At 38.8% G+C, this 16,762-nt stretch overlaps 1 pseudogene; it reads right to left on the reverse strand.

Annotated features, from left to right (window-relative positions):
* Positions 1 to 274: 274 nt before the first annotated feature.
* LOC124079067 (protein Mdm4-like) lies at positions 275 to 1,923 on the reverse strand (annotated as a pseudogene).
* Between the last annotated feature and the right edge of the window lie 14,839 nt (positions 1,924 to 16,762).

Consider the following 16,762-nt stretch of genomic DNA (forward strand, 5'->3'; position numbering starts at 1 on the left):
GTGAATGAATATATTTTTGTTTGTCTTTGTAATTGTTCCTGCCTAAGGACTTCTTTTTTGGATGAAGAATATGGAGCCCCCAGATCTAGAGATTCACTCTCAAATTTATATGAATTTAGAAGGCAAAAAAATATCCTGGCACATAGACGTTTGCATGAATAACTAAGTGGATTCAGGGGGGCGGGGGGGTCACACTGACTGGAGCTGCTCAATACTGATGGTTTTATCCCTGACCTGGCCCTGGTTATCATTTCTCTGCAACTTGCCGATTCAGCTATGCCATAAAAACCTTAATAACCAGCTGAATCTTCTTGCAAAGAAGGCATAAAATCCCAGGCTTCTTTAATCTTCAGGCACAGCGAAAACAAGTGACAAGGTGGCCTGTCCTTCTATGAATGATAGTCCTGGTGCCTGGTCTTTTCTCACATGTGCTGCATGACTTCAAGACATTTTGTCAGCTCTCCGTGCTTTCTGTAGCTCTCTGTTCTGAAAGGCCATCTGTGTGTTCCTCTGGGCTTTCAGATCCAAGAGTTTCACTGAGCTACAGGGATCAAGAAATTTGCATTTTACCTTTACTTGTAGATTTTTGTGACAATTGGAACTGAAATGGTTCTTTGGCAATCTGGGACATCAAGTCCTTCATTGTCTTTCTCTTCAGGTATGGCAGTGATGAAAGTCATAAAGAGAGAATGGATTAGTTTAATTTAGAATAGTCCAAATACCCACCTTTCCTCAGGGCCCTATGTTAGAAACACTTTACAGAGTTAAATTTCTTTCTTTTTAAAAAATTTATTGTCTAGTTATAGGTGGACACAATATCTTTATTTTATATTTATGTGGTGCTGAGGATCAAACCCAGTGCATCACGCATGCTAGACGAGTGCTCTACTGCTGAGCCACAACCCCAGCCCCCAGAGTTAAATTTCTTGTACTCAGTAATGCTACCATTCACCCTAGGGAGTAACTTTGTCATCAGTGCCATTCCTTAAAAATGGAAAACCCTCAAGTTCATTTTTTCCCCACTTTGATCATTTTTTCACTCATATTTCCCAAATTTTCCACTTGTTTGATCTCCTCCTCCTCCTCCTCCTCCTCCTCCTCCTCCTCCTCCTCCTCCTCCTCCTCCTCCTCCTCCTCCTCCTCCTCCTCCTCCTTCTTCTTCTTCTTCTTCTTCTTCATCTCTCTCTCTCTCTCTCTCTCTCTCTCTCTCTCTCTCTCTCTCTCTCTCTCTCACCAGGGATTGAACACAGGGATGTTTAGGGCTTTGCTAAGTTGCTGAGGCTAGCTTTGAACTCACAATCCTCCTGGCTCAGCCTCCCAAGCCGCTGGGATTACAGGCATGTGTCACTGTGCCTGGCAGCAGCTTCTACTCTTATTCCGTTTCTTTACTGCTGTGCTACTGCCTCATTTAAAACCCACATGTTATTGTGCATAAAACAAGGCATGTGCTGGCTCCCTCGCTAGGATTTCTGAGTGGGATTACTGTCTTCTTTGGTTCTCCTGAATTTGGAATATACCTCTGTACTTTGCTTCAATTGGTCTTGATCTGGAATATCCATGCCATGACCTTGGGATGCCGGTGACAAGATTCTTTCTTAGCTGATCCAAGAGCTATTTGGATGCTTCATAGAGGAACTCTGACATCCAAGTGGATTTTCCTCACAGGTTGCCAGTGCAATACTGTATGCTGTAGGCTGCTTCTGCTGAGCATCAGCTGCTTCTCCACTTATCCACTGGCATAGCACTGCAGGACCACTCCATCAGGGACAGTTTGTCATTGTACCTGCTGCCTGCCAAACCTTCAAAATGGCAGGTTTGATTGCACCTATTGTACACATTAAATCAATCTAATGGATTTTCTCAGGAGAACCTGCAAGCACTATCAGATGTTGAACACTGGGCAGAAGTGGAAAACGATGCCATTTGATGCTGAAGAAAAAATTGCAGTCAGTTGATCAAAACTTATAACTGCTCCCTGGGTTGCGCCTCTGATGAATTTAGAGGGTGTCAGTCACGGGTCCCAAGGTCTCAATAGTATTTTGAAAGTGTGTGTGGCTGAGAATTTTGAAGAGATACTTTTCCCCTGAAACAATCTATATGCTCTCATGTGCTGGATTGAATAGTGTTTCCCCCAGTCACCAAAAAAGTTCACGTCCATCTGGCACCTTGAAATGTGATCTTATTTGGAAATAGTATCTTTGCAATTATAATTAGTGAAGATAAGGCCATACTGGATTCATGTGGGGCCTTCATCTAATGACTTTTGTCCTTTTGAGGACAGGAGAAGACACAAAGATGCATAGAGTAAGGTCATGGGACAATAGAGGCAGATATTGGAGTAAATCATCTGTAAGTCCCACATAATGAAAGGAATCATAGGGTTGTGGTTTAGTATGGTGACTCTGAACCCAGATTACCTTAGTTTATTTTCTTGACACTTCCACTCACTAGCTGTGTGACCTTGAGCAACTTACCCCACTGCTCTGTGCCTGTTTTCCTGACCTGTAAAGCATGAATTAGATGAATTAATAATGTTAAGGGTTTATAAGTGTTTGTTTTATGAAAGAAAATGTCCATCAGGATAAAATGGGCATGTGGAAATGGGAATGTTTACATGGAGGAGGATTAGACCATGGGCTGAACCTTCAGGAATTGGGTGAGGCTGACCAAAGGTTGCCCAGGTGGGAGCAATAGGGTGAGTAAAGGCTTGCTTGGGGCATAAGGGAAAGGGGAGGTAAGACTCTATTACTGCAGGGCTTGCCAACATTTTCTACTTGATGGCCAGCATTAAAACCTATAATATTTAGACACACATGGGGTAAGTGAGGCTGCTTGCAGCTGGACCTTGGAAATCACTGTCCAAGTTCTGAAGAGCCCAGGGATGACAATACCTTAGTACATTTGTAACTTGTTCCCAGTCCTGAGGAGGAGGAGCTCAGGCTTTGAGCAGTTTCTCCAACTCTATAGTATATGAAAGGCAGATTCTGACTCAGTAGGTCTGGAATGGAGCCCAAGCACCTGCATTTCTAACAAGCAGGGGATTTGCAGGCTTCTGGTCTAAAAACCGCACTTTGGATCAAAATCTTTCATACTTAAAATGTGGTTCATGAGCCAGCAACCTTAGCGCCACCTGGGAGTTTGTTAGAAACATTATATCTTATGTTCCCCCATCCTCAAACCTACTGAATCAGAATCTGCATTTAAATGAGGTCCTCAGCTGAGAGAAATGCACATTAACATTTGAGGCATGCTGGCTTAGAAGACTAGGTAACCCAGCTTGCTAAAGGGTGATGATCTAACCATCTCTGTTCTCAGACCCAGCTATGCATAAGATTCCTGCAGCGAACTTTTAAACATCCAAATGCCCAGGCCAAAGCAACTTAATGAAACAAAAATCTCTGCAAGTAGGACTCTGGGAAAGCAGTATTAGTTTTTAAACTTTCCAGTTAATTTTAATGTGCAACCAAGGCTGAGACCCTCTGGGCTAGGGAAGAACCTCTAAGCAGGGCCAGAGAGACCGAGGACATGCAGACTTCTTGATAGGGATTAGGCCCTTTTGTTGAGCCTAAGCAGAGCATAAAAATTAAGTGCATGGACCCTGGAGCAATGAGGGTCTTCCTGGGTTCAAACCCTGCTTTGTGCCCCTTATTAGCTGTGTGATGGTCGGAAAGAAAGGTACTTAACCTCTCTTTGCCTACATTTTCTTTAAACTGGGATGGCAATAATAGTAGCTGTCCCATAGAATGCTTACTCAATTACATTGAGTTAAAATGTAAAGGTACCCATTACAGTGCTTGACATATAGTGAGTTCAATGTGAGCATTTGTTCATTTAAATATATATCTTATTCTTTCTTTTGGCGGATTATAGAGGGTTTCTCACTTTCCTGTCACCCTATCCTATCCTCACTGCTAGGATTTTGGGCAGCGATCACACCTCCAATTAAGTGCTTAATCAATATTTTGGGGAACGCATGACTAAATGGCTACAATGCCCCCTTGTGTATTCAGTGAGAAGAAATAACAAAACATACACTTGGATCTTGACACTAGGATAGTGTCAAGAATGCCAGGGTAGACGGGTTGCTGTGTTTCTAATCTCCTGCATACCTGATGCATGACTTCCATACTTACATTTAAACCAAAGATGGGAAATAGTGAATGGGATAAAATCCTCTGAATGCCAGTTTATATGGGTTTCCCCCTCTACCTGAGAAGACACGAGACTTCTGCTGCTAAAACTGATGAAGTACCAGGCAAACTAGGATGAGATAATTAGCTAAGTAGAGCACCACCCCAAAGTCCATTTCATTAAAATACTATTTTTTCAAATAAGCACAAGGAGAGGCTCCTGGGGTCCACTCATTTATGTACACATGGTAACAGCTATGGTCCTGGAAGTTCTGTCCTGGTCATGGTGTGTGTGCAGGTATGTGCATGCACAAGCACATACTGTATGTATACCTAGAAGGTAGTGTTTGGTGTGTCTCATCAAGTGCTCTGTGGTAAGTACTTTATATGCTTAAGAAGAAGCATTGGATAGCCTGGTTGAAATCTTGGTTAGACCATTTAATAACTTTGTGATACTGGGCATGTTTCTTGGCCTCTCTGTGCTTTGGTTTCTCTGGCAACAAGATGGGGAGAATAATTATATTCATGTTTCAGAATAGTTAGGAGAATAGATGTGAAGCATTTAACAGATTGTTGGACATTTATGGTTCAACTGATGTTAGAGATTATTATTATTGCTGTCATCATTAACACTACCAGGCAACCTATATCCCTCCTCTGCTTCTTTCCCCTTTTCACCTCCAACCTCTTCTCTTTGCCATGAAGCCTTCTTTTTCTTCTCCATGCTCTCTTTACTCTTCCTTTCAGGATTTTACAGGCTGAGCCCCTTGCAAAGGCACCTGGTGGAGGGAGCCCAGGGGGGCCAAAGTCAAAGTCCTTCCACCTAATATAGAGCAGATGCCCAAAAGGGGTGTGTATTCCTAATTCACACAAAGATCAGACAAGCTGCAATGGATAGTCGTCAATGGTCTAGGGAAGAATAGGGGTTCAGTGACTATATTTCATAAGGGTTTAGTGACTATTTCATATCTCAATGCTTTCAGGTCTTCTAGCTGCCCAGGTAATGCTAACCTCAAACATTCTTCACTTCCTTTAAGATATCTCTACAGATTAAAGATGGAGGCATCTTTCCAAAAAGACTAGTAAATGAGACTTTTTTTAGTTTATGAATGCCATGTTTTTCAATATGAAGCCAAGCTTACCCAACCTTGGAACAGTATGTGCAGCTTTTAAAAATTAAACATTTTTCAACACCTACAATAATAATAATATGAACTATAACTAGTTAAGTCCAGCCAGTTTAGCTGACCCAAAGATCCAAAGCAAGTCCAACAGATGAACAGAGTCCTCAGTGCCCCCTCAGACACATGAACTGCTTTATGTCATATGCCACTACAGTGTTATTAATTTATGATAAACAGCACTAAGAGAAAGACAGAAAATGAATACAACCTACTTTTCTCCTTTGATTGGTAGACCAGAGTCAAGAGATAGATGGCAGTGGATGTGCACTTCAAAAAATGTGGTAAATTCTGTCCCTAGGACCTTATAATTGGATGAGACAGGGAATCATAAGGCAGTCTCTATTAGAGCTATTATTAATGTTTGAAGAATGATCAATAATGCTAAGTAATATAGGTATCTTTTAGAGAAGTAAGTTGTTTCTTGATTTTATCACATTCACTATTCCCCATCCTTGGTTTAAATGTAAATAAGGAAGTCATGCATCAGATATGCAGGAGTTCAGAAACACAGCAAATACTTTTAATGGAAAGTAGGAATACAAAAATATCACTACTCTGGATATAGTGGATGAAATGTAACCTGATGAAATTAATGTAGATAAAAGTAATTCTTATGCAAGGTCCAAAGAAAAGTTGACCCAAACGTGTACAAATTAATATATTATATATTACTAGGTTGTTTATTATATAGTTAACATTATACATCAATTAGCATATTACATTAAAGGATATAATATTATGTACTATAATTAATGTTACATATTAATTGATATACTACATAATTATATAATGAGCAATAGAATAATATGTAATGTGTCACACTGACCATATTATAATTTTGCATATCCTTTACACCCAGGAATTCTACTTCTAGGAATTTAGAGAAAATTTGTATGTGTGAGTAGGTGGAGCGGGAGTGATGAAGACAGCCTAGATGTAAAGTCAGCACAGAACTAATAATAATATTAAGAAATTGGAAAGCAGCCTAAATATATGTCAGTAGGGATTGGTAACTAAATCATGGTAAATGTCAACAGAGGAAAATGAGGCAATCTTTTAAAACTGTGCTGTTCCAACAGTGTTTCTCAAACTGGGATCTGAAAACATCATGTATTAGAATCCTCTGGGATGCTAGATATACTTACAGGTTTCTGGGCCTTACCCAGAATACTGAATCAGGGATTCTGGAGGAGGATACAGGGAAATACATTTTTAACAAGTACCCTCAAATAATTCTGATACCCACTCAAAATTTAAGAATTACTATAAAAATAACATTTAATAACATAGGAAAATGTTCATGGCATAGTGACAAAACAAGTTTAAGACAGGATTATCTCTTTTGTACAAAACATATTTGTGTAGAAGAAATTACCAAAAACAAGGCCAAAATTATAACCATGGTTACCATAATATGTTGCATTAATGGAAACAAATATTCCAGAAATACGGAACAGTTTCACATAATTCGGTGTTTGTCATACCTGTAATATTCCATTGAGGAGGTAAAATCTACTTAGATTTAAACAGTATTGAATGTAAGGAGAATGGGAATATGAGTCAAAGATGAATAAAAAATTTGGAAGAATAGTGATGTATTAATAGAACAAAGAAATTAGAGAGAATACAATTTTGGGAAGAAAGAGGAGTTAGTTTTGAATATGGAAGGTCTGAGATATTGAGGCACATCTACTGGGAAACAACCAAAGAGCAGTTGGGATTCTGGATCAGAATTCAAGAAATTAAGTGGGGCTAGAGAAACAAGTTGAAAGACAATAAAGTTATAGGAACAGGTTAAATAAAAAAGAAAGAAAAAAGACAAAGAGAAGGTGGCCAAGGTCAACTCTCTAGAAAATGCCTTTTATAGTGGAAGTGAAAGGGAAAAAATACTTCAGTGTGGAAATGAGCCTGATAGAGGAAGAAGCAGTAAGATGTCACCAACCATCCCCCAAGAGTTTTAAAAGAGGAGGAGAAAGTCAAAGAGGATGCAAACTAAGATTTAGTCACTGGATTGGACAAATATATCAGTGGGGACCTTCCACAGAGGAATCAGGCATCTGTAGCCAGGTGGCAAGGAGTTAAGGAGTAATAAAATTGTGAGGAAGACCAAAGTGCCAGTGCAGACATTGCTGCATTTTGAGGTCACTTAGTGGCCTCTCTCATTGCAAAGAAATGACTGTATGGTTTTCATCCTTTTGCAAGATGGAACTGGGACAATTTTTCTCTAGTGTTCTTTCCCCAGGGAAACTGAATTGGAATTTGTGTTCTTCCTCCTTCTATGGAACTTTAAATCTCCCTGTACAGTATAGTAGTTCTCCCTTATCCATGGGAAATATAGTCCAAGACCCACCCTAGTGAATGCTTGACACCCATGATGATACCAAACCATATATCCAAGCACTGTGATACTGCACCAGTTGATCTGATAACTGAGATGACTGCTAAATGACTAGCAGGCAGTAGCATATAAGGTGTGGATATGCTTGACAAAGAGATGACTGACATCCTAAATGGAATAGGATGGTATGATATTTCATCATGTTACTCAGAATGGAATGCAATTTAAAGCTTATGAATAGTTTATTTCTGGAATTTTTTATTTAATATTTTCCTACTGCATTTGACTGTAATGAATGGAAATCATGGAAAGTGAATATACCAATAAGGGGGGACTACTGTATAAGTTGTTGAGAAATAATTCATATTTCCCCTTCCTGGATTCTTTTGTTTTCTTCCTTCACTCTGCTCTCTTGCCACAAAAAAGTTTATAGTTAGACAAAGTGTAGAAGCCACCTACAAACATTTTCCTTCCTGGCTTTTGGATGCCTCCGCCTCTCCATGAATTATAATGGTGTGTGTGTGTGTGTGTGTGTGTGTGTGTGAGAGAGAGAGAGAGAGAGAGAGAGAGAGAGAGAGAGAGAGAGAGAGAGAGAGAGAGAGAGAGAGAGAGAGAATGAATATGAATGAATAGTTTTGAGGAAAACAAGAAGGTTTTTCCCTAAGACTAAAATAAAATTCTTGCATCTGGGTGTAAGACACACAAATCTAAGAGCCCACAGAGCCACAGGTGCCTGTATTTTGCATTCTGAAAATTTTACAAGAGGAGGTGGGTTTCAGACAACTGAGTTGAAGAAAGGAGGCTGGATCATGGTATAGGCTCCCAGAATCTAGGGCTTCCTCAGCCCCCTTGCACAGACAATAGCCTTGCAGAATCTGAAGGACTGAAGGGGCACTCTGGGATGGCTCTAGGATGTATCAGCAATAGTTCTGGACTGCCCAAGATCCAGAAGGCCGTCCTGATGTCTTAGCACTGCCTGAAACCCAGATCCTTGGCACACACCAGGGAGTGAGAGAAAGAGCCCAAGAATATCTGTGGTTGAATTTCCCACCAGCTTGGCAGGATTGGGGTTGGGCTTTATTGAGAATAAAGAGATGCAGTGTTTCTTTCTCACTGGAGTTTACAGATTGAAACTTATGTCTGCTGTACTAGATGAAGTCAGGCTCCTATTTTTGAGCAAGATGAATACCTTATTCACCTGGAAAGAAAACCATGGGGTAGAATGAGTATGTCTAGATGATGAGACAATTGGTATGTAGCTAGTAATACAAATATGTAATACATAGGTATGTAGCTAGTAATACAAATCCTCATAGGATGGATAGAAATGGGTTTTTAAAAAAGTGACTCCATTGTTTGCGAAATGAGTTCTAGTTCATCAGTACTGTATAAATTTCCTGCATCCCTGGCCAAAGTATTTCATCTCCCTGGGCCTCAGTTTACCAATAAGAAAAATGAAAATATTGGATCAAGTGAATATAAAAGCTCTCCTGCATTTTAAGACCCTTTGGTTTTGTTCTCTCCTTTCTCATGGTGAATTGAGTTTATTTCTTAAAAATGAGGTGGATTAAGTAGCCTCATTACCTCTGAGCTATAGTCAGCTTGGCCTAGCACATGCAAGAAAGCAGCATTACTGAGTAGGCTATAAGTGTGCATTTTGGTCTGCATAGATCCAGGATTTCAGACACAGTGCATCAGTTCATGCAGATTTAATTGAGGGGGGCAGAGGGTGATGAAACCAAGTTTGCTCTTTAAGCCCCGGCCATCCAGTGAAGATGGGTTTGCATACTAGTCTCAGAGGGCTAATTTATCACTCTAGAGAGCAATTTCTCATTAACACAATGTCAATACTGCTGGGGATTAGCTCGACCACCTTTGGAAGAGGTTAAATTACCTTTTAATCAGCATATGTAAGAATAAAGCTTCTGTTCCATCATGGCATAACAGCCTTGCTAATTTGACATCTTATAAAAGCCAAGGCAATTCTAACTATACCTGTGTGCTGTGACCGGCATCATTTCCAGAGAGACTGAAGACAGGAAGAAGGGTTTCTGTGGCTGTTATCCAAACTGGCATAATTGATGTGGGTGCAGTGGGTTACAGTTAATGGTCTGTGTTTAATTATGGAGGCAGTGACACAAGGCCTCAAGGATGAGAAGGCACTAACCAGATGATGTACCACTTTCTCAGTTATGAGTTCTCTGAGTGACTGGATAGAGTCAGAACAATAGCATGGTGGCCTCATTTCCTTGTTTCTCCTGGGATTTGAGCCTGGTCCCCAAGAGGCACAGGGCTATACTTACACGATGTGCCCCAACTCATACTGACAAGGTCTCCTTACAATAGTCATACAGTCTCCAGATAAAAGTTTTTTAAAAATCTACTACTCTGGAGATCCATTTCCCATTTAAGCAAGGATAATTTACATTGATATATGTCCACAATTCATCAGCCACTTTGGAAAGATGGGATTTTCATCTTGCTTTATTCCCTAAAACAATAAAACGAAACAACTTTTTATCCACTAACTTGAAAAGTAATAACAATAACTGTTGCAGAACTGCACATTACCATACCACATCCATTCTCAACTTTTGACAATAGAGCCTGAAGGTTTTAGTGGGATACATGGCTGTCCAGCTACAGACTACATTTCCCAGCCTACATAGCACCAATGAGAGACCACGTGACTAAATTTTAACCAATAAGAAGGGAGTAAAAGTGATGTGTCTAATGTCCAGTTCATATTCTTAAAGGGAGCTGCTCATCCTCCACTTATTGTTTTTCTGTCTTGTGGGTAAGAATGAGGCTATGGTAGGTGGTAGTTCAGTTTCAATCTTCAAGTTAAAAAAGTCACCTCATGGAATGATGGGGATGATGGGGGCAATAACAAAGAAGTAATCTGGGTCCTTAGGTGACCTCTGGGAGGAAATTTATCCTGACCCTATCAACTGCCTTCAAACTTGGACTTTTACCTAACTGGATCTTCTGTTTTGTTTAAGCTACTGTTATTTTATTCCCTAATAAAATAAATCATGATTTATATCAGCAAAGCACCTTCCAGTTGGAAAAAACCACTTTATTTCACATGTTTTATCATTTAACTGCACAAGACAAAACAGGTGAAACAGGCAGAGAGGGGAGTGGTTAGAGCATCTTTCTGTTAGGAGAGAAAATGGAGGCTCAGAGAAGACCTGCACCTATCCAGATATGAAACCACAGCATGAACCCAGGTCTTTGAACTCCTAATCCAGTGCTCCTTTTACTATAATATTGCCTTTCCTTCCTTAGGAACCTCAAGATACAGACGCTATGAGAAGGAAATTCCTACTCACTGAAACTCATAACTCTTGCTATTTTGATTGCTTAAGCATCTCATCCCCTTCTAGCTCTTCTCTCCTGCTTTCTACCTTTCACAGAACCCCAACAAAACAAAGAGGCCCCATAAGGCAGTTTTCTTTTTTTATAAAAAGTTGATGGCATTGCTTAAAATGAGAAGAGTGTGGGATCAGGGAAGGGGTGCATGTGCAGTAGGAGGAATATTTTATCAATGACATTGTTTAGAATGGCCAGAACATTGGGGTAATAAAAAGCAGAGCGACTTTTAGTCAGTTTTATTATTGTTTTTAAATTCTCTACAGGCAATGAACCCCTTATTGTATATACCCCTCTTTTGCCTGCACCCAGGACCATTTCCATCACCCCCTGAGAATACCACAACATAATTGTTATGAAAGGAAAAAAAACTACAAAATACAAAATTCAGTTAACTTTTGTCTTGCTCTCTTTAATATGAATACATATCCAGGAAATGGCTGGCATGTTTGTACCTTTGTACCAAATGCTGCCTGTCCCATTTCAAAAGAGCTTCTTTAAAGAAGAGGAAAGCATGTCTGTTTCCTTGGGTTTTTCCTTTCCTCTCTCTTATCTCCATAGTTACAAGAGTTGGTTCTGTGATTTTTTTTTTAAGCTGGCATCTTGCCCAACTCAAATTGATTATAAAGGTTGGGAGGGACAGTTGAGATCTGTGGCATGATTCCTGGGTAAGTTGGCTGTTTGGAAAGATAGCATTGACAGCTGAGATAGCCTGCAGATGGGAAGGCAAGTCTGGAGATTCCATGTTTTATTATGGAGCCGATGAATGACTCACTAGTTTGGGTTCTTCCTCGGTGGAGCACAGAAAGATAAGTGCTTGGAAGAAATCAGCAAATCAGTTCTTTCCTCAAAGGCTTTATGGTAGGGTTGCCAGATTAAATAGAGGACACCAGTTAAATTTGCATTTCAGATAAACAACAAAATTTTTTTAAAGTTAAGTGTGCCTCCAAATCTTGCATGGAATATACTTACAATAAAAACACGGATGCCTGGTTGTATTTGCATTTCACATAAACAAGGAATAATTTTTTGGTGTAAGTGTATCCCATGAAATATTTGGGACATACTTTTATTTCAATGTTATTCATTGTTTATCTGAAATGCAAACTTTAACAGGGAATCTTATATTTTTCATTTATAAATTTGGCAGCCCTACTTACAGAAAACTAGCAAGATTTCATGAAATGGTCTCTTTTAATTCAGGAGCCGCCAATCTTGCTTTTCTCTTAAAGAATTATGTAGGCTGTGGAATTTTATTTATTGGTGGGTAAGGGTAGACAGAGAAGATTAGGTAAATGAAATTGGACTGGAAGAGAGTAGAGTGCAGTCTGAATGGTGCTCTGCCAACCGCTGACTGGCTGAACTTGAACAAGACCCTTCATCTGCCTGAAACTTAGCTTCCTAAAAGGAGGGGATTAAATGGTCTAATATGATTCTGTAGTCTTATGTTCTTCCTACATTACTAATATTTTGATGGAATTCATATTCCCTGAGATGATATACATTGGCACTGTCCCAAAGAAATAAAATGCAAGCCACATGTATAATTTTAAAATTTCTAGTAGCTACATTATAGAAGTACAAAGAAACAGGTGAAATTAATTTTAATAATATGGTTTATTTAATTATATTAACATTTCAATATATAATCAATATGAAATTATTCATGAGATAGTTTACATTCTTTTTTGCACTGAGTCTTCAAAATCTGGTGTTTATCCTTATAATACATCTCAATTTGGGCCAGTAACATTTCAAGTACCAATAGCGACATGTGGCTCAATAGATACCATATTGGACAGCATAGGAGTAGGCTAAATAGGTAGATAAACAGATAAATACATAAATAAATACATTTTTGAATACTAGGTAAACTCAAGAAAGAGAGATCTATGGAGGATTATGGAGAGAACTTAAGACTATTATGGAACATACTTAAAGGCTTTTAAATATTAATATATAGTTGATTCTTTTTTTTCTTAAACTTTTTTTAGAGAGAGAGAGAGAGATTTTTTTAATATTTATTTTTCAGTTTTCAGTGGACACAACATCTTTGTTTGTATGTGGTGCTGAGGATCAAACCCGGGCCGCACTCATGCCAGGTGAGCACGCTACTGCTTGAGCCACATCCCCAGCCCAAGTTGATTCTTATTTACAGAATCTGTATTTGTGAATTTTCTTACTTCCCAAAATTATTTGTAATACCAAAACCTATACTGGTCATTCATGAGCATGCACATGTGCAGAGCTCTTGAAAAGTTCAATTGTTCAACACACACATTCCTAGCTGAGGTCAACCAAAGTTTTACTCTGTCTTCTTGTTTTACTTCTTGGAGTATGAACAAGTGTCCTTCTTGTGGTCTATTTAGTGCCACATTTTTGCTTTTTGTTTGTGATTTCACCATTTAAAATTGCCTCCCAAACAAGTTCTGTATTGTTATCTAGTGTCCCTAAATACAAGAAAGCTGTGATGTGTCTGATGGAGAAACCCATGTGTTAGGTAACCTTCCTCCAGGCTACAGTTAGAGCTGTAAGCTATGAGTTCAATGTTATTAAGTCAATAATATGTATTAAATAAGGCATCTTCAAACAGAAACACACATAAAACAAGGTTATTTATGATTCCAAAATGTTGTGATCAGAAGCTCCAGTTAGAGATTGTAACTCAATATTTGCCAAGTCATTGTTCTTGGTGACTTTATAGAACATAGCTAATACTAATAATGAAGATCAATTGTGCTTTATTTTTAGAACAGTTTTACAAAAAATTTGAGCAGATACTATAAAAAGTTTCCATACATCCCTTGTATACAGTTTCTTCTCTTATGGACACCTTACATTAGTATGGTACATTTGTTACAATGAGTGAATCTATATCAATACATCATTATAATTAGCTAAAGCTCATAGTACATTCAGATTTTCTTGGCTTTTACTTAATGTCATTTTCTGGATATCAAGACACCACCTCATATTTAGTTGTCATGTCTTCTTATGCTCAACTTGGCTGTGGCAACTTCTGACTTTCCTTGTTGTTGATGACCTTGATAATTTCAAGGAGTACTGGTCAAGTATATCATAGGCTGACCCTCTATTGCAATTTAGTGTTTTTTTCATGCTTAGATTGGGCTTATGGATTTGTGGGGGGAATATCACAGAGGAAAGTGCTATTTTTATCATATCATATCAGAGGTACATACCAGCAACATGATTTATGACTGTTGATAATTGGCCTTGGTCACTTGGCCAAAGAAGTGTTTGTCAGCTTTCTCCACTGCAAAGTTTCTTTTTCCTCCCTTCTTTCCCTACTGTGCTGTTAGGAAGGAGGGCAGAGTAGCTACACAATTTATTTGGAATTCTTCTGCGTAGGGTATTTGTCTCTTCTCCCCTATTTATTGAGCTATTCAATCATTTACATTAGAGATATTTATTTTATATGTCAGGTTATAATCAAATATTACTTTATTAATTCTGTTGCTCAAAGACACCTTTGTGCTATATAGCCTTTTCTGTATTTAGAACAAATAAAATAATTATAATCTATTCAGATTCATTCCCAGAAGTTGAATTAATAAGTCAGAAAGTGTTTGAAATTCTTGATGTACATTAATTTCTTAAACATGTGTGCTTCTAATTCAATATGGACTTGGTGTCAAAAGAGACTCTCCTAAGCTCTCCCCATTCCTAGCCCTGTGAAGTTACCTTTTAGTATTCACTGGAGAAGCAGAAAGGACTACAGATCTGACCCAGAAAGGCAATTGTTTGGTTTTCTTTTTACATTCTGGCATAAATCCAGCTATACCACAGGCAAATCAGAGTCTCAAAGCATTTTAGGCACAATAGCTGACATTTGTTGAAGGCTTCATATGTTCTAGACACAATGTTAACAGTTTTACCTGCATTAAATAAATGAATCCTCAAAAGACTAAGAGGTAAGTATGGTGGACTTCATTTTACAAATGGAAATACTGAGACACAGAAAAATTTAATAACTTGATCAAGGTCCCCTGGCTTATACATGGTTGAGAAAGGATTTGAACTCTAGCAGTCTGGTGCTAGCAGCCATTCTCTCAGTGCCCCCAAGAAAATGTAGCTATATAACATGAAAACTTGATAAAACAGTACCTTCATTGTTTATTATTCCTCTTTCCCAATACTAGCACCATAAAGGATGTTTCCTTATCATATTTTGCATCATTTTAAAAAATGTTTCCATTATAGAAAAACTTGTCTTGTTTAAATGGGTGAGAAAACACTATGAATAAAGGTCACATTCCTATTGAAAAGCTTCCCAAAAGAGAAATTTGCATTCCCATTGATAAAAACTATATTACAGTTACAGGTGATGGTCCAATGTTTTAGCAAATAAGGAAATGCAAGCTGAACCCAGCAATCAAAATCAGGGCTTTTCTTGTTCTGTGAGGACCAACCTCCCTTTGCTATTATAAGGATTCCTGAAAACAATCTTGAAAAAGGTACATGATTCCAGGAAATATTTTCTTATTTATAAAAGGCCAGTACCTTATCTTTCTGCATATAATGTGTAAGAATTATACTTCCTATAAAAGAAAGGGATTCTGCAACAGCTGGAAAAAGCAGACATAGTTAAAAAAAAAAAAAAACTAGGCTCTGATAATTGATCCCCTCCTCCATCCCTGCTGTAACTGGATTAGTTACAGCAACACTAGAATCTCAGTATATCAACCCACTAGTCATTTATTTCTCACTAATGTCAAGTCCAATGCCAGGGCTCTTGCTTAGCTGGTAGTCTTCCACTGCCTCCTGCAGAAGTTCAACCTCTTTCTATCTTGCTCAAGGCCCTAAGGGTCAAGTAGATGGGGAAAGAAAGAGACTATGCAAAAGTCACTTTTGCTGCTTAAACACCTTAGCTTAGAAGTGCAAAAAATGTTTCTACTCACATTTCCCTGGTAATAAACTGTATTCTAATGGTCACCGTTATCAGGGGGTGGTCTGGAAAATGGACCCCTGGCTGGGCAGCTGCTCGCCAGTCCCACCTCTATATCATGGAGGTGAAGACAAATCCTAGTGGCCAGCTAGCATCTCTTTACATGAGAACCGAATGGAATGAGTTCTAATGTCTCAGAATGTTAATTGGAGTGGGAAGGATGGTGGAGGATGTTCATGGAGGAAGGGGGTACTGACCCCATACTCTGCTGACATGTGCCACATGTCTACAGGCTGTCACTGGCTACTGACACCAGAAGAGAGCTGTCTTTCCATGCACCAGGAACAGAGATCCTGGAGAAAACAGTCCTGGATGGTGATTGTGAAGTGAGCATAAAATACAAAAGAAAAATTACATGATATGTAAAACAAATAAATAAGAGAAGGTGGGGGAGGTGAGATGGTCTGTTCACAGGCATTGACTTAGTTAAGCAGCAGAAAAACTGCCTGATGGCTGGGGATATGGCTCAAGCGGTAACGTGCTCTCCTGGCATGCGTGCGGCCCAGGTTCGATCCTCAGCACCACATACAAACAAAGATGTTGTGTCCACCGAAAACTAAAAAATAAATATTAAAAATTCTCTCTCTCTCTCTGTCTCTCTCTCTCTCTTAAAAAAAAGAAAAAGAAAAACTGCCTGATGTTTAAACAAAACAAAACAAAACAAAACAAAAAACCAGATGCTCTCTAGCTGCATGGCCTTGCACATGACACTTGACCACTCTGGGGGTTAGTTTATGCAAAAATGCTGATGTTGGCCCAATTGTTTCAA

This window comes from Marmota monax, unplaced genomic scaffold (assembly GCF_021218885.2).
Source record: "Marmota monax isolate L192 unplaced genomic scaffold, Marmota_monax_Labrador192_F-V1.1 WCK01_AAM20220418_F8-fsc00089, whole genome shotgun sequence".
Taxonomy (NCBI): Eukaryota; Metazoa; Chordata; class Mammalia; order Rodentia; family Sciuridae; genus Marmota; species Marmota monax.